A 26843-nucleotide genomic window follows, 5' to 3' on the forward strand; every position below is an offset into this window, starting at 1 on the left:
ATCTCCTTTCCGATGCACTATTCCTTCTTTACTGCATCCCTCGCTTCCTCACATTGTCGATTTAACTCGGAATTTGCGTCGCTATGAAATACTATGGGTTCTATGAAATCTCCTTCCAAATCGAGTAACGTTTCTATGGAAACGACAGGATTTTCTTTTGGGATACGAGTATCTCCTTTCCCATGCACTATTCCTTCTTTACTGCATCCCTCGCTCCCTCACATTGACGAATTAACAATGATATATCGTCGCTATGAAATACTATGGGTTCTATGAATTCTCCTTTTAATCGAGTAACGTTTAAATGGAAACGACAGGATCTTCTTTTGGGATACAGGTATATCCTTTCAGATGCACTATTCCTTCTTTACTGCATCCCTCGCTCCCTCACATTGTCGTATTAACAGAGAAATTGCGTCGCTAAGAATTAATATGGGTTCTGTGGCTTCTCCATCTAAATCGAGTAACGCTTCTATGTAAACGACAGGATTTTCTTTTGGGATACGAGTATCTCCCTTCCGATGCACAATTCCTTCTTTACTGCATCCCTCGCCTACTCACATAAACGAATTAACACAGAAATTTCGTCGCTATGAAATACTATGTGTTCTATGACTTCTCCCTCTAAATCGAGAAACGTTTCTATTGAAACGACAGGATTTGCTTTTGGGATACGGGTATCTCCTTTCCGATGCACTATTCCTTCTGTATTGCATCCCTCGCTCCCTCACATTGATGAATTAACACAGAAGTTGCGTAGCCTTGAAATACTATGCGTTCTATGACTTCTTCAAAATCGACTAACTTTTCAATGGAAACGACATGATTTTCTTTTGGGATACAAGTAACACCTTTCCGATGCACTATTACCTCTTTACTGCATCCCTCGGTCCCTCACATTAATGAATTAACACAGAGATTGCGTCGCTATGAAATACTATGGGTTCTATTACTTCTCCTTCAAAATCGAGTAACGATTCTAAGGAAACGACAGGTTTATCTTTTTGGATACGAGTATCTCCTTTCCGATGCACTATTCCTTCTTTACTGCATTCCTCGGTCCCTCACATTGACGTATTAAGACAGACATTGCGTGGCTATGTAATACTATGGGTTCTATGACTCCTCCTTCTAAATCATATGACGTTTCTATGGAAACGACAGGATTTTCTTTTGGGATACGAGTATGACCTTGCCGATGCACTATTCCTTCTATACTGCTTCCCTCGCTCCCTCACATTGACGAGTTAACACAGAAATTGCGTCGCTATGAAATACTATGGGTTCTATGACTTCTCCTTCCAAATCGAGTAACGTTTCTACGGCAACGACAGGATTTTCTTTTGGGATACGAGTTTCTCCATTCCGATGCGATATTCCTTCTTTAGTGCATCCCTCGCTCAATCACATTGACGAATTAACAATGATATTGCGTCGCTATGAAATACTATGAGTTCTATGACTTCTCCTTCTAATCGAGTAACGTTTCTATGGAAACGAAAGGATTTTCTTTTGGGATAAGAGTTTCTCCTTTCCGATACACTATTCCTTCTTTACTGCATCCCACGTTCCCTCACATTGACGAATAAGCACAGAAATTGCGTCAAGATAAAATACTATGTGTTCTATGACTTCTCCTTCTAAATCGAGTAACGGTTTTATGGTAACGACAGGGTTACTTTTGATATACGACTATCTCCATTTTGATGCACTATTCCTTCTGTATTGCGGCCGTCGCTCCCTCACATTGATGATTTAACACAGATATTGCGTAGCCTTGAAATACTATGCGTTCTATGACTTCTCCTTCTAAATCGAGTAACGTTTCTATGGAAACGACATGATTTTCTTTTGGGGTACGAGTACTTCCTTTCCAATGCACTATTCCTTCTTTACTGCATTCCTCGCTCCCTCACATTGACGAATTAAGACAGAAATTGCGTGGCTATGAAATACTATGGGTTCTATGACTTCTCCTTCTAAACCGAGTAACGTTTCTATTGAAACTACAGGATTTTCTTTTGGGATACGAGTATCTCCTTTCGGATGCACTATTCCTTCTTTACTGCATTCCTCGCTCCCTCACACTGACGAATAACGACAGAAATTGCGTGGCTATGAAATACTATGAGTTCAATGACATCTCCTTGTAAATCGAGTAACGTTTCTATTGAAACTACAGGATTTTCTTTTGGGATACGAGTATCTCCTTTCGGATGCACTATTCCTTCTTACTGCATTCCTCGCTCCCTCACACTGACGAATTACGACAGAAATTGCGTGGCTATGAAATACTATGGTTTCTATGGCTCCTCCATCTAAATCGAGTACCGTTTCTGTGGAAACGACAGGATATTCTTTTGGGATACGAGCATCTCCTTTCCGAAGCAGTATTCCTTCTTTACTGCATCCCTCGCTCCATCAAATTGACGAATAAGCTCAGAAATTGCGTCGCTATGACATACTATGTGTTCTAGTACCTCTCCTTCTAACTCGAGTAACGTTTCTATGGAAAAGAAAGGATTTTCTTTTGGGATACGAGTATCTCCTTTCCGATGCACTATTCCTTCTTTACTGCATTCCTCGGTCCCTCTCATTGACGTATTAAGACAGAAATTGCGTCGCTATCAAATACTATTGGTTCTATGACTTCTCCTTCTTAATCAAGTATCGTTTCTATGGAAACGAAAGGATTTTCTTTTGGGATACGAGTATCCCCTTTCCAATGCGCAATCTCTTCTTTACTGCATTCCTCGCCCCCTCACATTGACGAATTAACACAGAAATTGCGTCGCTATGAAATACTACGGGTTCTATGACTTCTCCTTCTAAATTTAGGAACGTTTCTATGGTAACGAACGGATTTTCTTTTGGGATACAAGTTTCTCCTTTCCGATGCGCTATTCCTTGTTTACTGCATCCCTCGTTCCCTCACCTTGACGAATTATCAATGATATAGCGTCGCTATGAAATACTATGGCTTCTATGCCTTCTCCTTCTAATCGAGTATGGTTTCTATGGAAACGACAGGATATCATTTTGGTTTATGAGTATCTCCTTTCCGATGCACTATTCCTTCTTTACTGCATCCTTCGTTCCCTCACATTGACGAATATGCACAGAAATTGCGTCGCTATGAAATACTGTGGGATCTATGACTTCTCATTCTAAATCGAGTAACGTGTCTATGGAAACGACAGCAATTTCTTTTGGGATACGGGTTTCTCCTTTCCGATGCGCTATTCCTAGTTTACTGCATCCCTCGCTCCCTCACCTTGACGAATTAACAATGCTATAGCGTCGCTATGAAAAACTATGGGTTCTATGACTTCTCCTTTTAATCGAGTAACGCATCTATGTTAACGACAGGATTTTCTTTTCGGATACGAGTATTTCCTTTCCGATGCACTATTCCTTCTGTATTGCATCCCTCGCTCCCTCACATTGACGAATTCAGAGAAATTGCGTCGCTATAACATACTATGGAAACGACAGGATATCATTTTGGTTTATGAGTATCTCCTTTCCGATGCACTATTCCTTCTTTACTGCATCCTTCGTTCCCTCACATTGACGAATATGCACAGAAATTGCGTCGCTATGAAATACTGTGGGATCTATGACTTCTCATTCTAAATCGAGTAACGTGTCTATGGAAACGACAGCAATTTCTTTTGGGATACGGGTTTCTCCTTTCCGATGCGCTATTCCTAGTTTACTGCATCCCTCGCTCCCTCACCTTGACGAATTAACAATGCTATAGCGTCGCTATGAAAAACTATGGGTTCTATGACTTCTCCTTTTAATCGAGTAACGCATCTATGTTAACGACAGGATTTTCTTTTCGGATACGAGTATTTCCTTTCCGATGCACTATTCCTTCTGTATTGCATCCCTCGCTCCCTCACATTGACGAATTCAGAGAAATTGCGTCGCTATAACATACTATGGGTTCTATAACTGCTCCTTCTACATCGAGTAACGCTTCTATGGAAACGACGGGGTTTCTTATGGGATACGACTATCTCCATTTTGATGCACTATTCTTTCTGTTTTGCATCCTTCGCTCCCTCACATTGACGAATTAACACAAATACTGCGTAGTTTTGAAGTACTATGCGTTCTATGAATTCTCCTTCTAAATCGAGTAACGTTTCTATGGAAACAACAGGATTTTCTTTTGGGATACGAGTATCTCCTTTCCAATGCACTATTACATCTTTACTGCATCTATCCCTCCCTCACATTCACGAATTAACACAGGAAGTGCGTCGCTATGAAATACTATGTGTTCTATTACTTCTCCTTCTAAATCGAGTAACGTTTCTATGGAAACGAAAGGTTTTTCATTTGGGATACGAGTATCTCTTTGCCGATGCACTATTCCTTCTTTACTGCATCCCTCGCTCCCTCACATTGACGATTTAACTCAGAATTGGCGTCGCTATGAAATACTTTGGGTTCTATGACATCTCCTTCTAAATCGAGTAACGTTTCTTTCGAAACGACAGAATTTTCCATTGGGATACGACTATCTCCTTACCGATGCTCTATTCCTTCTGTACTGATTCACTCACTCCCTCACATTGGCGAATTAAGACAGAAATTGGGTGGCTATGAAATACTACGGGATCTATTACTGCTCCTTCTAAATCGAGTAACGTTTCTATGGAGACGACAGGATTTTCTTTTGGGATACTAGTTTCTCCTTTCCGATGCGCTATTCCTTCTTAACTGCATTCCTCACTCCCTCACAATGACGAATTAACAATGATATATCGTCGCTATAAAATACTATGGGTTCTATGACTTCTCCTTCTGATCGACAAACGTTTCAATGGAAACGACAAGATCTTCTTTTGGGATACGAGTATGTCCTTTCCGATGCACTATTCCTTCTTTACTGCATCCCTCGTTACCTCACATTGTCGAATAAGGACAGAAATTGCGTCGCTATGAAATACTATGGGTTCTATGAGTTCTCCTTCTAAATCGATTAACGTTTCTATTGAAACGACTGGATTTTCTTTTTGGGTACGAGTTCTTCCTTTCCGATGCACTATTCCGTCTTTACTGCATTCCTCGCTCCCTCACATTGACGAAGTAAGGCAGAAATTTCGTGGCAATGAAATACTTTGGGTTCTGTGACTTTTCCTTCTTAATCGAGTAACATTTCTATGAAAACGACAGGATTTTCTTTTGCTATACGAGTATGTCCTTTTCGATGCACTATTCCTTCTTTACTGCTTCCCTCGCTCCCTCACCTTGACGAATTAACACAGAATTTGCGTCGCAATGAAATACTACGGGTTCTATGACTTCTCCTTCTAAATCTAGGAATGTTTGTATGGACACGACCGGATTTTCTTTTGGGATACGAGTTTTTCCTTTCTGATGCGCTATTCCTTGTTTACTGCATCCCTCGCTCCCTCACCTTGACGAATTATCAATGATATAGCGTCGCTATGAAATACTATGGGTTCTATGGCATCTCCTTCTAATCGAGTAACGTTTCTATGGAAACGACAGGATTTTCTTTTGGTATAAGAGTATCTCCTTTCCGATGCACTATTCCTTGTCTACTGATTCCCTCACGCCCTCACATTTGCGAAATAACACAGAAATTGCGTCGCTATGAAATACCTTGGGTTCTATGACATCTGCTTCTAAATCGAGTAACGTTTCTATGGAAACGACAGGATTTCCTATTGCGATACCACTATCTCCTTTCCGATGCACTATTCCTTGTGTACTGATTCCCTCACTCCCTCTCATAGTCGAATTAACACAGAAATTGCGTCGCTATGAAATACCATGGGTTCTATGACTTCTCCTTCTAAACCGAGTAACGTTTCTATGGAGACGACAGGATATTCATTTGGGTTACGACTATCTGCTTTCCGATGCACCATTGGTTCTTTACTGCATCCCTCGCTCGATCACACTGACGAATACGGACAGAAATTTCGTCGCTATCAAATACTTTTGGTTGTATGACTTCTCCTTCTAAATCAAGTAACGTTTCTATGGAAGCAAAAGGATTCTCTTGGAATACGAGTATCCCATTTCCGATGCACTATTGCTTCTTTACTGCATTCCTCGCTCCCTCACATTGACGAATTAAGACAGAAATTGGGTGGTTATGAAATACTATTTGTTCTATTACTTCACCTTCTAAATCGAGAAACGTTTCTATGGTAACGACATGATTTTCTTTTGGGATACGAGTATCTCCTTTCCGATGCACTATTCCTTCTTTACTGCATCCCTCGCTCCCTCACATTGACGAATTAACACAGAAATTGTCGCTATGAAATACTATGGGTTCTATGACTTCCCCTTCTAAATCGAGTAACGTTTCTCATAAAACTACATGAATTTCTTTTGGGATACGAGTATCTCCTTTCCGATGCACTATTCCTTCTTTACTGCATTCCTCTCTCCCTCACATTGACGAATTAGGACAGAAATTGCGTGGCTATGAAATACTATGGGTTCTATGACTTCACCTTCTAAACCGAGTAACGTTTCTATGGAAACGACAGGATTTTCATTTGGGATACGACTATCTCCTTTCCGATGCACTATTGGTTCTTTACTGCATCCCTCGCTCGATCACATTGACGAATACGCACAGAAATTGCGTCGCTATCAAATACTTTTGGTCCTATGACTTCTCCTTCTAAGTCAAGTAACGTTTCTATGGAAGCAAAAGGATTTTCTTTTGGGATACGAGTATCCCATCTCCGATGCACTATTGGTTCTTTACTGCATCCCTCGCTCGATCACATTGACGAATACGCACAGAAATTGCGTCGCTATCAAATACTTTTGGTTCTATGACTTCTCCTTCTAAGTCAAGTAACGTTTCTATGGAAGCAAAAGGATTTTCTTTTGGGATACGAGTATCTACTTTCCGATGCACTATTCCTTCTTTACTGCTTCCCTCTCTCCCTCACATTGACGAATTAACACAGAAATTGCGTCGCTATGAAATACTATGGGTTGTATGACTTCCCCTTCCAAATCGAGTAACGTTTCTATGGAAACGACAGGATTTTCTTTTGGGATACGAGTTTCTCCTTTCCGATGCGCTATTCCTTCTTTACTGCATTCCTCACTGCCTCACATGGACGAATTAACACAGAGATTGGGTCGCTATGAAATACTATGGGTTCTATGAGTTCTCCTTCTAAATCGAGTAACGTTTCTATTGAAACGATAGGATTTTCTTTTAGGGTACGAGTACTTCCTTACCGATGCTCTATTCCTTCTTTACTGCATTCCTCGCTCTCTCACATTGACGAATTAAGACCGAAATTCCGTGGCTATGAAATACTATGGGTCCTATGACATCTCCTTCTAAATCGAGTAACGTTTCTTTCGAAACGACAGGATTTTCTATTGGGATACGACTATCTCCTTACCGATGCTCTATTCCTTCTGTACTGATTCACTCACTCCCTCACATTGGCGAATTAAGACAGAAATTGGGTGGCTATGAAATACTACGGGATCTATTACTTCTCCTTCTAAATCGAGTAACGTTTCTATGGAGACGACAGGATTTTCTTTTGGGATACGAGTTTCTCCTTTCCGATGCGCTATTCCTTCTTAACTGCATTCCTCACTCCCTCACATCGACGAATTAACAATGATATATCGTCGCTATGAAATACTATGGGTTCTGTGACTTCTCCTTCTGATCGACTAACGTTTCAATGGAAACGAGAGGATCTTCTTTTGGGATACGAGTATCTCCTTTCCGATGCACTATTCCTTCTTTACTGCATCCCTCGCTCCCTCACATTGACGAATTAACACAGAAATTGTCGCTATGAAATACTATGGGTTCTATGACTACCCCTTCTAAATCGAGTAACGTTTCGCATAAAACTACATGAATTTCTTTTGGGATACGAGTATCTCCTTTCCGATGCACTATTCCTTCTTTACTGCTTTCCTCGCTCCCTCACATTGACGAATTAGGACAGATATTGCGTGGCTATGAAATACTATGGGTTCTATGACTTCACCTTCTAAACCGAGTAACGTTTCTATGGAAACGACAGGATTTTCATTTGGGATACGACTATCTCCTTTCCGATGCACTATTGGTTCTTTACTGCATCCCTCGCTCGATCACATTGACGAATACGCACAGAGATTGCGTCGCTATCAAATACTTTTGGTTCTATGACTTCTCCTTCTAAGTCAAGTAACGTTTCTATGGAAGCAAAAGGATTTTCTTTTGGGATACGAGTATCCCATCTCCGATGCACTATTGCTTCTTTACTGCATTCCTCGCACCCTCACATTGACGAATTAAGAGAGAAATTGGGTGGCTATGAAATACTATGGGTTCTATTACTTCTCCTTCTAAATCGAGTAACGTTTCTATGAAACGACAGGATTTTCTTTTGGGATACGAGTACCTCCTTCCGATGCACTATTCCTTCTTTACTGCATCCCTCGCTACCTCACATGGACGAATTAACACAGAAATTGCGTCGCTATGAAATACTATGGGTTCTATGACTTCTCCTTCTAAATCGAGTAACGTTTCTATGGAAACGACAGGATTTTCTTTTGGGATACGAGTATCTCCTTTCCGATGCACTATTCCTTCATTACCGTATCCCTCGTTCCCTCACATTGACGAATAAGCACAGAAATTTCGTCGCAATGAGATACTATGGGTTCTATGACTTCTCCTTCTAAATCGAGTAACGTTTCTATGGAAACGTCAGGATTTTCATTTGGAATACGAGTATCTCTTTTCCGATGCACTATTCCTTATTTACTGCTTCAGTCGCTCCCTCACTTTGACGAATTAACACAGAAATTGCGTCGCTATGAAATACTACGGGTTCTATGACTTCTCCTTCTAAATCTAGGAACGTTTCTATGGAAACGACCGGATTTTCTTTTGGGATACGAGTTTCTCCTTTCCGATGCGCTATTCCTTGTTTACTGCATCCCTCGCTCCCTCACCTTGACGAATTATCAATGATATAGCGTCGCTATGTAATTCTATGGGTTCAATGACGTCTCCTTCTAATCGAGTAACGTTTCTATGGAAACGACAGAATTCTCTTTTGGTATACGAGTATCTCCTTTCCGATGCAGCATTCCTTCTTTACTGCATCCCTCGTTCCCTCACATTGACGAATAAGCACTGATATTGCGTCCTATGAAATAATATGTCTTCTATGACTTCTCCTTCTAATTCGAGTAACGTTTCTATGGAAACTACAGGATTTTCTTTTGGGATACGAGTATATCCTTTCCGATGCCCCATTCCTGCTTTACTGCATTCCTCGTTCCCTCACATAGACGAATAAGCACAGATATTTCGTCGCTATGATATATTATGGGATCTATGACTTCTCCTCCTAAATCGAGTAACATTTCGATGGAAACGACGGGATTTTCTTTAGGTATACGAGTATGTCCTTTTGATGCACTATTCCTTCTTTACTGCTTCCCTCGCTCCCGCACATTGACGAATAAGCACTGATATTGCGTCCTATGAAATAATATGTGTTCTATGAGTTCTCCTTCTAATTCGAGTAACGTTTCTATGGAAACTACAGGATTTTCTTTTGGGATACGAGTATATCCTTTCCGATGCACCATTCCTGCTTTACTGCATTCCTCGTTCCCTCACATAGACGAATAAGCACAGATATTCCGTCGCTATGATATATTATGGGATCTATGACTTCTCCTTCTAAATCGAGTAACATTTCGATGGAAACGACGGGATTTTCGTTAGGTATACGAGTATGTCCTTTCGATGCACTATTCCTTCTTTACTGCATCGCTCGCTCCCGCACATTGACGAATTAACACAGAAATTGCGTCGCTATGAAATACTACGGGTTCTATGACTTCTCCTTCTAAATCTAGTAACGTTTCTATGGAAACGACCGGATTTTCTTAACAATGATATAGCGTCGCTATGAAATACCATGGGTTCTATGACTTCTCCTTCTCAGTCGAGTATTGTTTCTATGGAAACGAAAGGATTTTCTTTTGGGATACGAGTATCTCCTTTTCCGATGCACTAATCCTTCTTTCCTGCAACCATCGCTCCCTCACAATGACGAATAAGCACAGAAATAGCGTCGCTATGAAATACTATGGGTTCTATGACTTCTCCTTCTAATCGAGTAACGTTTCTATGGAAACGACAGGATTTATTTTTGGAGTACGAGTATCTCCTTACCGATGCAGCATTCCTTCTTTACTGCATCCCTCGTTCCCTCACATTGACGAATAAGCACTGATGTTGCGTCCTATGAAATAATATGTCTTCTATGACTTCTCCTTCTAATTCGAGTAACGTTTCTATGGAAACTACAGGATTTTCTTTTGGGATACGAGTATATCCTTTCCGATGCCCCATTCCTGCTTTACTGCATTCCTCGTTCCCTCACATAGACGAATAAGCACAGATATTTCGTCGCTATGATATATTATGGGATCTATGACTTCTCCTTCTAAATCGAGTAACATTTCGATGGAAACGACGGGATTTTCTTTAGGTATACGAGTATGTCCTTTTGATGCACTATTCCTTCTTTACTGCTTCCCTCGCTCCCGCACATTGACGAATAAGCACTGATATTGCGTCCTATGAAATAATATGTGTTCTATGAGTTCTCCTTCTAATTCGAGTAACGTTTCTATGGAAACGACAGGATTTTCCTTTGGTATACGAGTATGTCCTTTCCGATGCACTATTCCTTCGTTACTGCTTCCCTCGCTCCCTCACATTGACGAATAAGCACAGAAATTGTGTCGCTATGAAATACTATGTGTTCTATGACTTCTCCTTCTAAATCGAGTATCGTTTCTATGGCAACTTTAGGATTATCGTTTGGGATACGAGTATCTCCTTTCCGATGCACTGTTCCTTCTTTACGGCCTTCTTCGCTCCCTCATATTGACGAATTAAGACAGAAATTGCGTGGCTATGAAGTACTATGGGTTCTATGACTTCCCCTTCTAAATCGAGTAACGTTTCTATGAAAACGACAGGATTTTCTTTTGGGATACGAGTTTCTCCTTTCCGATGCGCTATTCCTACTTTTTTTCCCGAGGGCATGCAGCTTTACTGTATGATTACATGATGATGGCGTCCTCTTGGGTAAAATATTACGGAGGTAAAATAGTCCCCCATTCGGATCTCCGGGCGGGGACTACTCAAGAGAATGTCGTTATCAGGAGAAAGAAAACTGGCGTTCTACGGATCGGAGCGTGGAATGTCAGATCCCTTAATCGGGCAGGTAGGTTAGAAAATTTAAAAAGGGAAATGGATAGGTTGAAGTTAGATATAGTGGGAATTAGTGAAGTTCGGTGGCAGGAGCAACAAGACTTCTGGTCAGGTGACTACAGGGTTATAAACACAAAATCAAATAGGGGTAATGCAGGAGTAGGTTTAATAATGAATAGGAAAATAGGAATGCGGGTAAGCTACTACAAACAGCATAGTGAAGGCATTATTGTGGCCAAGATAGATACGAAGCCCACACCTACTACAGTAGTACAAGTTTATATGCCTACTAGCTCTGCAGATGACGAAGAAATTGAAGAAATGTATGATGAAATAAAAGAAATTATTCAGATTGTGAAGGGAGACGAAAATTTAATAGTCATGGGTGACTGGAATTCGAGTGTAGGAAAAGGGAGAGAAGGAAACATAGTAGGTGAATATGGATTGGGGGGCAGAAATGAAAGAGGAAGCCGCCTGGTAGAATTTTGCACAGAGCACAACATAATCTTAACTAACACTTGGTTTAAGAATCATGAAAGAAGGTTGTATACATGGAAGAACCCTGGAGATACTAAAAGGTATCAGATAGATTATATAATGGTAAGACAGAGATTTAGGAACCAGGTTTTAAATTGGAAGACATTTCCAGGGGCAGATGTGGACTCTGACCACAATCTATTGGTTATGACCTGTAGATTAAAACTGAAGAAACTGCAAAAAGGTGGGAATTTAAGGAGATGGGACCTGGATAAACTAAAAGAACCAGAGGTTGTACAGAGATTCAAGGAGAGCATAAGGGAGCAATTGACAGGAATGGGGGAAAGAAATACAGTAGAAGAAGAATGGGTAGCTTTGAGGGATGAAGTAGTGAAGGTAGCAGAGGATCAAGTAGGTAAAAAGACGAGGGCTAGTAGAAATCCTTGGGTAACAGAAGATATATTGAATTTAATTGATGAAAGGAGAAAATATAAAAACGCAGTAAGTGAAACAGGCAAAAAGGAATACAAACGTCTCAAAAATGAGATCGACAGGAAGTGCAAAATGGCTAAGCAGGGATGGCTAGAGGACAAATGTAAGGATGTAGAGGCCTATCACACTAGGGGTAAGATAGATACCGCCTACAGGAAAATTAAAGAGACCTTTGGAGATAAGAGAACGACTTGTATGAATATCAAGAGTTCAGATGGAAACCCAGTTCTAAGCAAAGAAGGGAAAGCAGAAAGGTGGAAGGAGTATATAGAGGGTCTATACAAGGGCAATGTACTTGAGGACAATATTATGGAAATGGAAGAGGATGTAGATGAAAATGAAATGGGAGATATGATACTGCGTGAAGAGTTTGACAGAGCACTGAAAGACCTGAGTCGAAACAAGGCCCCCGGAGTAGACAATATTCCATTGGAACTACTGACGGCCGTGGGAGAGCCAGTCCTGACAAAACTCTACCATCTGGTGAGCAAGATGTATGAAACAGGCGAAATACCCTCAGACTTCAAGAAGAATATAATAATTCCAATCCCAAAGAAAGCAGGTGTTGACAGCTGTGAAAATTACCGAACTATCAGCTTAATAAGTCACAGCTGCAAAATACTAACACGAATTCTTTACAGACGAATGGAAAAACTAGTAGAAGCCAACCTCGGGGAAGATCAGTTTGGATTCCGTAGAAACACTGGAACACGTGAAGCAATACTGACCTTACGACTTATCTTAGAAGAAAGATTAAGGAAAGGCAAACCTACGTTTCTAGCATTTGTAGACTTAGAGAAAGCTTTTGACAATGTTGACTGGAATACTCTCTTTCAAATTCTAAAGGTGGCAGGGGTAAAATACAGGGAGCGAAAGGCTATTTACAATTTGTACAGAAACCAGATGGCAGTTATAAGGGTCGAGGGACATGAAAGGGAAGCAGTGGTTGGGAAGGGAGTAAGACAGGGTTGTAGCCTCTCCCCGATGTTGTTCAATGTGTATATTGAGCAAGCAGTAAAGGAAACAAAAGAAAAATTCGGAGTAGGTATTAAAATTCATGGAGAAGAAATAAAAACTTTGAGGTTCGCCGATGACATAGTAATTCTGTCAGAGACAGCAAAGGACTTGGAAGAGCAGTTGAATGGAATGGACAGTGTCTTGAAAGGAGGATATAAGATGAACATCAACAAGAGCAAAACAAGGGTAATGGAATGTACTCTAATTAAGTCGGGTGATGCTGAGGGAATTAGATTAGGAAATGAGGCACTTAAAGTAGTAAAGGAGTTTTGCTATTTGGGGAGCAAAATAACTGATGATGGTCGAAGTAGAGAGGATATAAAATGTAGGCTGGCAATGGCAAGGAAAGCGTTTCTGAAGAAGAGAAATTTGTTAACATCCAGTATTGATTTAAGTGTCAGGAAGTCATTTCTGAAAGTATTCGTATGGAGTGTAACCATGTATGGAAGTGAAACATGGACGATAAATAGTTTGGACAAGAAGAGAATAGAAGCTTTCGAAATGTGGTGCTACAGAAGAATGCTGAAGATTAGATGGGTAGATCACATAACTAATGAGGAAGTATTGAATAGGATTGGGGAGAAGAGAAGTTTGTGGCACAACTTGACCAGAAGAAGGGATCGGTTGGTAGGACATGTTCTGAGGCATCAAGGGATCACCAATTTAGTATTGGAGGGCAGCGTGGAGGGTAAAAATCGTAGAGGGAGACCAAGAGATGAATACACTAAGCAGATTCAGAAGGATGTAGGTTGCAGTAGGTACTGGGAGATGAAAAAGCTTGCACAGGATAGAGTAGCATGGAGAGCTGCATCAAACCAGTCTCAGGACTGAAGACCACACCAACAACAACAACATTCCTACTTTACTGCATCCCTCGCTCCCTCACATTGACGAATTAACAATGATATATCGTCGCTATGAAATACTATGGGTTCTATGACTTCTCCTTCTAATCGAGTAACGTTTCTATGGAATCGACAGGATCTTGTTTTGGTATACGAGTATCTCCTTTCCGATGCACTATTCCATCTTTACTGCATCCCTCGTTCCCTCACATTGACGAATAAGCACAGAAATTGTGTCGCTATGAAATACGATGTGTTCTATGACTTCTCAATCTAAATCGAGTATCGTACCTATGGAAACGCCGGGATTTTCGTTTGGGATGCGAGTATCTCGTTTCCGATGCACTGTTCCTTCTTTACTGCATCCCTCGCTCCCTCACATTGACGATTAAGCACAGACATTGCGTCGCTATCAAATACTGTAGGTTCTACGACTTCTCCTTCTAAATCGAGTAACATTTCTATGGAAACGACAGGATTTTCTTTTGGTATACGAGTATGTCCTTTTCGATGCACTATTCCTTCTTTACAGCTACCCTCGCTCCCTCACAGTGACGAATTAACACAGACATTGCGTCGCTATGAAATACTACCGGTTCTAAGAGTTCTCCTTCTAAATCTAGTAATGTTACTATGGAAACGACCGAATTATCTTTTGGGCTACGGGTTTATCCATTCCGATGCGCTATTCTTTGTTTACTGCATCCCTCGCTCCCTCACATTATCGAATAATCATAGATATGACGTCGCAATGAAATACTATCTGTTCTATGACTTCTCCTTCTAAATCGGGTAACGTTTCTATGGAAACGACAGGATTTTCTATTGGGATACGAGTATGTCCTTTCCGATGCACTATTCCCTCTTTACTGCATTCCTCGTTTCCTCATATTGAGGAATTAAGACAGAAATTGCGTTGCTATGAAGTACTATGGGTTCTATGACTTCCCCTTCTAATTCGAGTAACGTATCTATGGAAACGACATTTAATTATTTGGTATACGAGTATGTCCATTCCGATGCACTATTCCTTCTTTACTGCTTCTCTCGCTCCATCACATTGACGAATTAACACAGAAATGGCGTCGCTACGAAATACTATTGTTTCTATGACTTCTCCTTCTAAATGCAGTAACGTCTCTATAGAAACGACAGGATTTTCTTTTGGGATACCAGTACCTCCTTTCCGATGCTCTATTCCTTCTTTACTGCATTCCTCGCTCCCTCACATTGACGAATTAAGACAGAAATTGCGTGGCTATGAAGTACTATGGGTTCTATGACTTCTCCTTCTAATTCGATTAACGTTTCTACGGAAACGACAGGATTTTCTTTTGGTATACGAGTATGTCCTTTCCGATGCACTATGCCTTCTTTACTGCTTCCCTCGCTCCCTCACATTGACGAATAAGCACAGAAATTGCGTTGCTATCAAATACTGTAGGTTCTACGACATCTCCTTCTAAATAAAGTATCGTTTCAATAGTAACGGTAGGATTTTCTTTCGGGATACGAGTATCTCCTTTCCGATGCACTATTCCTTCTTTACTGCATTCCTCGCTCCCTCACATTGACGAATTAAGACAGAAATTGCATGGCTATTAAATACTATGGGTTCTATGACTTCTCCTTCTAAATTGAGTAACATTTCTACGGAAACGACAGAATTTTCTTTTGGTATAAGAGTATGCCCTTTTCGATGCACTATTCCTTCTTTACTGCTTCCCTCGCTCCCTCACATTGACGAATTAACACAGACATTCCGTCGCTATGAAATACTACCGGTTCTATGAGTTCTCCTTCTAAATCTAGTAATGTTTCTATGGAAACGACCGGATTTTCTTTTGGGCTACGAGTTTCTCCTGAAGATGCGCTATTCCCATTTTACTGCATCCCTCGCTCCCTCACATTGACGAATTAACAATGATATATCGTGGCTATGAAATACTATGGGTTCTCTGACTTCTCTTTCTAATCGAGTAACGGTTATATGGAAACGACAGGATTTTCTTTTAAGATACGAGTATCTCCTTTCCGATGCAATATTCCTTCTTTACTGCATCCCTCGTTCCATCACACTGACGAATACGCACAGAAAATTCGTCGCTATGAAATACTATGTGATCTATGACTTCTCCTTCTAAATCGAGTAACGTTTCTATGGAAACGACAGGTTTTTCTTTTGGGATACGAGTACCTCCTTTCCGATGCTCTATTCCTCCTTTACAGCGTCCCTCGTTCCCTCACATTGACGAATAAGCACAGAAACTGCGTCGCTATGAAATACTATGGATTCAATGACATCTCCTTCTAAATCGAGCAACGTTTCTATCGAAACGACAGTATTTTCTTTTGGGATACGAGGATCTCCTTTCCAATGCATTATTGGTTTTTTACTGCATCCCTCGCTCCCACACATTGACGAATAACCACAGAAATTGGGTCGCTATGATATACTATGCGTTCAATGAGCTCTCCTTCTAAATCGTGTAACGTTCCTATGGATACGACAGGATTTTCTTTTGGGATACGACTATCTCCTTTCCGATGCACTATTCCTTCTTTGCTGCATCCCTCGCTCCCTCACATTGACGAAAAAACATAGAAATGATGTCGCAATGAAATACTATCTGTTCTATGACTTCTCCTTCTAAATCGAGTAACGTTTCTATGGAAACGTCTGGATTTTCGTTTGGGATACGAATTTCTCCTATCCGATGCGCTATTCCTTCTTTACTGCATCCCTCGCTCCCTCACATTGACGAATAAACATAGAAATGACGTCGCAATGAAATACTATCTGTTCTATGACTTCTCCTTCTAAATCAGGTAACGTTTCTATAGAAACGACAGGATTTTCTTTTGGGATACTACTATCTCCTTTCCGATGCACTATCGTTTCTTTACTGCATCCGTCGCTCCCTCACATTGACGTATTAACAATGATATTGCGTCGCTATGAAATACTATAAGTTCAATGACTTCTCCTTCTAATCGAGTAACGTTCCTATGAAATCGACAGGATTTTCTTTTGGGATACGAGTATGTCCATTCCGATGCGCTATTCCTTCTTTACTTCTTCTCTCGCTCCATCACATTGACGAATTAATACAGAAATGACGTCGCTATGAAATACTATTGGTTCTATGACTTCTCCTTCTAAATCGAGTAACGTTTCCATTGAAACGACAGGATTTTCTTTTGGGATACGAGTTCCTCCTTTCCGATGCACTATTCCTTCTTTACTGCATCCCTCGCTCCCTCACATTGACGAATTAACACAGAAATTGCGTCGCTATGAAATACTACTTGTTCTATGACTTCTCCTTCTTAATCGCGTAACGTTTTTATGGAAACGACAGGATTTTCTTTTGAGATACGACTTTCACCTTTCCGATGCGCTATTCCTACTTTACTTCATCCCTCGCTCATTCACATTGACGAATTAACAATGATATATCGTCGCTATGAAATACTATGGGTTCTATGACTTCTCCTTCTAATCGATCAACGTTTCTATGGAATCGACAGGATCTTCTTTTGGGATACGAGTATCTCCTTTCCGATGCACTATTCCTTCTTGACTGCATCCCTCGTTCCCTCACATTGACGAATAAGCACAGAAATTGTGTCGCTATGAAATACTATGTGTTCTATGACTTCTCCTTCTAAATAGAGTATCGTTTCTATGGAAACGTCAGGATTATCGTTTGGGATACGAGTATTTCCTTTTCGATGCACTGTTCCTTCTTTACTGCATCCCTCTCTCCCCCACATTGACGAATAAGCACAGAAATTGCGTCGCTATCAAATACTGTAGGTTCTACGACTTCTCCTTCTAAATAAAGTATGGTTTCAATAGAAACGGTAGGATTTTCTTTTGGGATACGAGTATCACCATTCCGATGCACTATTCCTTCTTTACGGCATTCCTCGCTCCCTCACATTGCCGAATTAAGACAGAAATTGCTTGGCTATGAAATACTATAGGTTCTATGACTTCTCCTTCTAAATCGAGTAACATTTCTATGGAAACGACAGGATTTTCTTTTGGAATACGAGTATGTCCTTTTCGATGCACTTTTCCTTCTTTACTGCTTCCCTCGCTCCCTCACATTGACGAATTAACACAGACATTGTGTCGCTATGAAATACTAGCGGTTCTATGAGTTCTCCTTCTAAATCTAGTAATGTTTCTATGGAAACGACCGGATATTCTTTTGGGCTACGAGTTTCTCCTTTCCGATGCGCTATTCCTTGTTTACTGCATCCATCGCTCCCTCACATTGACGAATAACCACAGAAACTGCGTGGCTATGAAATACTATGTGTTCTATGACATCTCCTTCTAAATCGAGCAACGTTTATATGGAAACGACAGGATTTTCTTTTGGGATACGAGGATCTCCTTTCCAATGCACTCTTGGTTCTTTACTGCATCCCTCGCTCCCTCACATAGACGAATAACCACAGAAATTACGTCGCTATGATATACTCGCGTTCTATGAGTTCTCCTACTAAATCGGGTAACGTTTCTATGGATACGACAGGATTATCTATTGGGATACGACTATGTCCTTTCCGATGCACTATTCCTTCTTTACGGCCTTCCTCGCTCCCTCATATTGACGAATTAAAACAGAAATTGTGTGGCTATGATGTACTATGGGTTCTATGACTTCTCCTTCTAAATCGAGTAACGTTTCTATGGAAATGACAGGATTTTCTTTTGGGAAACGAGTATCTCCATTCCGATGCAGTTTTCCTTCTTTACTTCATACCTCGCTCCCTCACATTGACGAATAAAATCAAAAATTGCGTCGCTATGAAATACTATGGGTTCTATGACTCCTCCTTCTAAATCGAGTTACGTTTCTATGGAAACGACTGGATTTTCTTTTGGGATACGACTATCTCCTTTCCGATGCACTATTCCTTCTGTACTGATTCCCTCACTCCCTCACATTGGCGAATTAACACAGCAATTGCGTCGGTATGAAATACTATTGGTTGTATGACTTCTCCTTCTAAATCAAGTAACATTTCTATGGAAACGAAAGAATTTTCTTTTGGGATACTAGTATCCCCTTTCCGATGCACTAATGCTTCTTTACTTCATCCCTCGCTCCCTCACATTGACGAATTAACACAGAAATGACGTCGCTATGATATACTATGTGTTCGATGTCTTCTCCTTTTAAATCGAGTAACGTTTCTATTGAAACGACTGGATTTTCTTTTGGGATACGACTATCTCCTTTCCGATGCACTATTCCTGCTTTACTGCATTCCTCGCTTCCTCACATTGACGAATTACGACAGAAATTGCGTGGCTACGAAATACAATGGGTTTTATGAATTCTCCTTGTAAATCGAGTAACGTTTCTATGGAAACGACAAGATTTTCCTTTGGTATACGAGTATGTCCTTTCCGATGCACTATTCCTGCTTTACTGCATTCCTCGCTCCTTCACGTTGACGAATTAAGACAGAAATTGCATGGCTATTAAATACTATGGGTTCTATGACTTCTCCTTCTAAATCGAGTAACATTTCTATGGAAACGACAGGATATTCTTTTGGTATACGAGTATGTCCTTTTCGATGCACTATTCCTTCTTTACTGCTCCCCTCGCTCCCTCACAGTGACGAATTAACACAGACTTTGCGATGTATGAAATACTACCGGTTCTATGAGCTCTCCTTCTAAATCTAGTAATGTTTCTATGGAAATGACCGGATTTTCTTTTGGGGTACGAGTTTCTCCTTTCCGATGCGCTATTCCTTGTTTACTGCATCCCTCGCTCCCTCACATTAACGAATTAACACAGACATTGCGTCGCTATGAAATACTACCGGTTCTATGAGCTCTCCTTCTAAATCTAGTAATGTTTCTATGGAAACGACCGGATTTTCTTTTGGGCTACGAGTTTCTCTTTTCCGATGCGCTATTCCTATTTTACTGCATCCCTCGCTCCCTCACATTGTCGAATTAACAATGATATATCATGGCTATGAAATACTATGTGTTCTATGACTTCTCTTTCTAATCGAGTAACGTTTCTATGGAAACGACAGACTTTCTTTTAAGATACGAGTATCTCCTTTCCGATGCAACATTCCTTCTTTACTGCATCCCTCGTTCGCTCACATTGACGAATAAGCACAGAAATTGCGTCGCTATGAAATACTATGGGTTCTATGACTTCTCCTTCTAAATCGAGTAACGTTTCCATGGAGACGACAGGATTTTCATTTGGGATACAAGTTTCTCCTTTCCGATGTGCTATTCCTCCTTTACTGCATCCGTCGCTCCCTCACATTGACGAATTAACAATGATATTGCGTCGCTATGAATTACTATGGATTCTATTACTTCTCCTTCCAATCGAGTAACGTTTCTATGGAATCGACAGGATTTTCTTTTGGGATACGACTATCTCCTTTCCGATGCACTATTCCTTCTTTACTGCATCCCTCGTTCCCTCACATTGACGAATAAGCACAGAAATTGCGTGCCTATGAAATACTGTGGGTTCTATGCCATCTCCTTCGAAATCGAGTAACGTTTCTATGGAAACGACAGATTTTCTTTTGGGATTCCAATATCTCCTTTCCGATGCACTATTCCTTCTTTACTGCTTCCCTTACTCCCTCACATTGACGACTAAGCAAAGAGATTGCGTCGCTACGAAGTACAAGGGTTCTATGACTTCTCCTTCTGAATCTAGTTACGTTTCTATGGAAACGACAGGATTTTCTTTGGGAAACGAGTATGTCCTTTCCGATGCACTATTCTTTCATTACTGCATCCCTCGCTCCCTCACACTGACGAATTAACACAGAAATTGCGTTGCTATGAAATACTATGGGTTCAATGACTTCTCCTTCTAAATCGAGCGACGTTTCTATGGAAACGACAGAATTTTCTTTTTGCATACGTGTATCTCCTTTCCGATGCACTATTCTTTATTTACTGCATCCCTCGCTCCCTCACATTGACAAATTATCACAGAAATAGCGTCGCTAAGAAATACTATTGGTTTTATGACTTCTCCTACTAAATCGAGTAACGTTCCTATGAAAGCGACAGGATTTTCTTTTGGGATACGAGTATCTCCTTTCCGATGCACTATGTCTTCTTTACTGCTTCCCTCGCTCCCTCACATTGACGAATGAACACAGAAATTGCGTCGCTATGAAATACTATGTGTTCTATGACTTCTCCTTCTAAATCGAGTAACGTTTCTATGGAAACGAGAGGATATTCTTTTGGTATACGAGTATCTCCTTTTCGATGCACTATTCTTTCTTAACTGCATCCCTCGCTCCCACACTTTGACGAATTAACACAGAAATTGCGTCGCTATGAAATACTATGGGTTTTATGACTACTCCTACTAATTAGAGTAACGTTACTATGGAAACGTCAGAATTTTCTTCTGGGATACGACTATCTCCATTCCGATGCCCTATTCCTTCTATACTGCAACCCTCGCTTCCTCACACTGACGATTTAACTCAGAAATTGCGTCGCTATGAAATACTATGGGTTCTATGACTTCTCCTTCTAAATCGAGTAACGTTTCTATTGAAACAACAGCATTTTCATTTGGGATACGAGTATCTCCTTTCCGATGTACTATTCCTTCTTTACTGCATGCCTCGCTCACTCACATTGACGAAATAACACAGACATTGCGTCGCTATGAAATACTATTGGTACTGTGACTTCTCCTTCTAAATCGAGTAACGTTTCTATGCAAACGACAGTATTTTCTTTTGGCATACGAGTATCTCCTTTACGACTCACTATTCCTTCTTTACTGCATCCCTCGCTCCCTCACATTGACGTATTAACACAGATAATGCGTCGCTATGATATCCCATGGGTTCTATGACTGCTCCTTCTAAATCGGGTAAGGTTTCTATGGAAACGAGAGGATTTTCTGTTGGGATGCGAGTATCTCCTTTTCGATGTACTATTCCTTCTTTACTGCATCCCTTGGTCCCTCACATTGACAAATTAACACAGAAATTGTGTCGCTATGAAATACTATTGGTTCTATGACATCTGCTTCCAAATCGAGTAACGTTTCTACGGAAGCGACAGGATTTTCTTTTGAGATACGAGTATCTCCTTTCCGATGCACTATTCCATCCTTACTGCATACCTCGCTCCCTCACATTGACGAATTAACACAGAAATTGCGTCGCTATGAAATACTATGCGTTCTATGACTTCTTCTTCTAAATCAAATAACGTTCTATGGAAACGACTCGATTTTCTTTTGGGATACGAGTATCACCTTTCCGTTGCACTTTTCCTTCTTTGCTGCATCCTCGCTCCCGCACATTGACAAATTATCACAGAAATAGCGTCGCTAAGAAATACTATTGGTTCTATGACTTCACCTACTAAATCGATTAACGTTCCTATGAAAGCGACAGGATTTTCTTTTGGCATATGAGGATCTCCTTTCCGATGCACTATTCCGTTTTTACTTCGTCCCTCCCTCCCTCACATTGACAAATTAACACAGAAATTGCGTCGCTAATAAATACTATTGGTTCTATGACTTCTCCTTCTAACTCGAGTAACGTTTCTTTGGAAGCGACAGGCTTTTCTTTTGAGATACGAGTATCTCCTTTCCGATGCACTATTCCATCCTTACTGCATACCTCACTCCCTCACATTGACGAATTAACACAGAAATTGCGTCGCTATGAAATACTATGCGTTCTATGACTTCTTCTTCTAAATCAAATAACGTTCTATGGAAACGACTCGATTTTCATTTGGGATACGAGTATCAACTTTCCATTTCACTTTTCCTTCTTTGCTGCATCCTCGCTCCCGCACATTGACAAATTATCACAGAAATAGCGTCGCTAAGAAATACTATGGGTTCTATGACTTCTCCTTCTAAATCGAGTAACGTTTCTATTGAAACGACAGGATTTTCATTTGGGATACGAGTATCTCCTTTCCGATGTACTATTCCTTCTTTACTGCATGCCTCCCTCCCTCACATGGACGAAATAACACAGACATTGCGTCGATATGAAATACTATTGGTACTGTGACTTCTCCTTCTAAATCGAGTAACGTTTCTATGGAAACGACAGTATTTTCTTTTGGCATACGAGTATCTCCTTTCCGACTCACTATTCCTTCTTTACTGCATCCCTCGCTCCCTCACATTGACGTATTAACACAGATATTGCGTCGCTATGATATCCTATGGGTTCTATGACTGCTCCTTCTAAATCGGGTAAGGTTTCTATGGAAACGACAGGATTTTCTTTTGGTATACGGGTATCTAATTTCCGATGCACTATTCCTTCTTTACTGCATCCCTCGCTCCCTCACATTGGCGAATTAACACAGTAATTGCGCCGCTATGAAATACCATGTGTTCCATGACTTCTCCTAAATCGAGTAACGTTTCTATGAAAACGACAGGATTTTCATTTGGGATACGAGTATCTCCTTTCCGATGCACTATTCCTTCCTTTCTGCATCCCTCACTCCCTCACATTGACGAATTAACACAAAAATTGAGTGGCTAAGAAATATTATGTGTTCTATGACTTCTCCTTCTAAATAGAGTAACGTTTCTATGTTAACGGCAGATTTTCTTTTGGTATACCAGTATCTCCTTTCCCTTGCACTATTCCTTCTTTACTGCCTCCCTCGCTCCCTCACATTGACGAATAATTACAGAGATTCCGTCTCTATGTTATACTATGGGTTCTATGACTTGTCCTTCTAAATCTAGTTACGTTTCTATGGAAGCGACAGGATTTTCTTTTGGTGTACGAGTATCTCCTTTCCGATGCACTATTCCTTCTTTACTGCATCCCTCGCTCAATCACATTAACGAATTAACACAGAAATTGCGGCGCGATAAAATACTATGGTTTCTTTGGCTTCTCATTCTAAATTGTGTAACGTTTCAATGGAAACGATATGATTTTCTTTTGAGAAACGAGTATCTTCTTTCCGATGGACTATTCCATCTTTACTGCATCCCTGGTTCCCTCACATAGACGAATTAACATAGAAAGTGCGTCGCTCTGAAATACTGTCAGATCAATGACTCCCCCTTTTTAAATTGAGAAACGTTTCTATGGAAACGACAGGATTTTCTTTTGGGATACGACCATCTCCTTTCCGATGCTTTATTCCTTTTTAACTGCATCCCTCGCTAACTCACAATGACGAATTAATACAGAAATTGCGTTGCTATGTAATACTGTGTGTTCTATGACATTTCTTTCCAACTCGAGTAACATTTATATGTAAACGACAGGAATTTCTTTTGGGAAACTTCTATCTAGTTCCCGATGCACCATTCCTTCTTTACTGTAATCCTCGCTCCCACACATTGACGAATTAACACAGAAATTCCGTCGCTATGAAATACTATTGGTTCTGTGACTTCTCCTTCTAAATCAGGTAACGTTTCTATGAAAAAGACAGGATTTTCTTTTGGGATACGACTATCTCCCTTCTGAAGCATTATTCCTTCTTTACTGCATTCCTCGCTCTCTCAAATTGACGAATTAACACAGAAATTGCCTCGCTATGAAATACTATGGGTTCTATGACTTCTACTTCTAAGTCCAGTACCGTTTTTATGGAAATGACAGTATTTTCTTTTGGGATACGAGTATCTCCTTTCCCGATGCACTATTCCCTCTTTACTGCATCCCTGGCCCCGTCTTAATGACGAATTAACACAGAAATTGTGTCGCTATGAAATACTGTGGGTTCTATGACTTTTCATTCTAAATCGAGTAACGTGTCTATGGAAATGACACGATTTTTCTTTGGAGATACGCCTATCTCCTTTCCGATGCACTATTCCGTCTTTACTGCATCCCTCGCTCCCTCACATTGTCGAATTAACACAGAAATTGCGTCGCTATGGAGTACTATCAGTTCTATGACTTCTCCTTCTTAATCGAGTAATATTTCTATGGGAACGACAGGATTTTCTTTTGGAATACGAATATCTCCTTTCCGACGTACTATACCTTCTTTACTGCATCCCTCACTCCCTCACATTGACGTATTATCACAGAAATTGCGTCCTTGTGAAATACTATGGGTTTTATGACATCTCCTTCTAAATCGATTAACATTTCTATGTAAATGACAGGATTTTCTTTTGGGATACGAGTATCTCCATTCCGATGCACGATTCCTTCTTTACTGCATCCCTCGCTACCTAACATTGACGAATTAACACAGAAATTGCGTCGCTATGAAATACTATGGGTTCTATGACTATTCCTTCTAAAACGAGTAACGTTTCTATGGAAAGGACAGGATATTCATTTGGGATACGAGTATCTCCTTTCCCATGCACTAATCCTTCTCTACTGCATCCCTCGCTCACTCACATTGACGAATTAACAGAGAAATTGCGTCGCTATAAAATATTATGGGTTCTATGACTTTTACTTCTAAATCGAGTAACGTTTGTAGGGAAACCACAGGATTTTCTTTTGGGATACTAGTATCTCCTTTCCCGATGCACTATTCCTTCTTTACTGCATCCCTCGCTCCGTCACACTGACGAATTTACACAGAAATTGCGTTGCTATGAAATACAATGGGTTCTATGACATCTCCTTCTAAATCGGGAAACGTTTATATGAAATCGACAAGATTTTCTTTTGGGATATGACTATCTCCTTACCGTTGCACTATTCCTCCTTTACTGCATCCCTCGCTCCCTCACATTGACGAATTAACATAGAAATTGCGTCGCTATGAAACACTATGGGTACCAAGACTTCTTCTTCTAAGTCGAGAAATGTTTCTATGGAATCCACAGTATTTTCATTTGGGATACGACTATCTCCTTACCGATGCTCTACTCCTTCTTTACTGCATCCCTAGCTCCCTCACATTGACAAATTATCACAGAAATTGCGTCGCTATGAAATACAATGGGATCTGTGACTTTTCATTCTAAATCGAGTAACGTGTCTATGGAAAGGACTGGATTTTTCTTTTGGGATACGCCTATCTCCTTTCCGATGCACAATTCCGTCTTTAATGCATCCCTCGCTCCCTCACATTGCAGAATTAACACAGAAATTGCGTCGCTATGGAGTACCATCACTTCTATGACTTCTCCTTCTTAATCGAGTAACGTTTCTATGGAAACTGCAGGATTTTCTTTTGGCATACGACTATCTCCTTTCCGAAGCATTATTCCTTCTTTACTGCATCCCTCGCTCTCTCAAATTGCCGAATTAACACAGAAATATCGTCGCTATGGAATACTATGTGTTGTATGACTTCTCAATCTAAGTCGAGTAACGTCTCTATGGTAACGAAAGGATTTTCTTTTGGATACGAATATCGCCTTTCCGATGCACTATTCCTTCTTTACAGCATCCCTCGCTCCGTCACATTGACGAATTTACACAGAAATTGCGTTGCTATGAAATACAATGGGTTCTATGATATCTCCATCTAAATCGGGTAACGTTTATATGGAATCGACAGGATTTTCTTTTGGGATACGAGTATCTTCGTTCCGATGCACTATACCTTCTTTACTGCATCCCTCGCAACCTAACATTGACGTATTATCACAGAAATTGCGTCCCTGTGAAATACTATGGGTTCTATGACATCTCCTTCTAAATCGAGTAACGTTTCTATGTAAACGACAGGATTTTCATTTGGGATACGAGTATCTCCTTTC

The sequence above is a fragment of the Schistocerca serialis genome, chromosome 3, assembly GCF_023864345.2.
Source record: "Schistocerca serialis cubense isolate TAMUIC-IGC-003099 chromosome 3, iqSchSeri2.2, whole genome shotgun sequence".
NCBI classification, from domain to species: Eukaryota; Metazoa; Arthropoda; class Insecta; order Orthoptera; family Acrididae; genus Schistocerca; species Schistocerca serialis.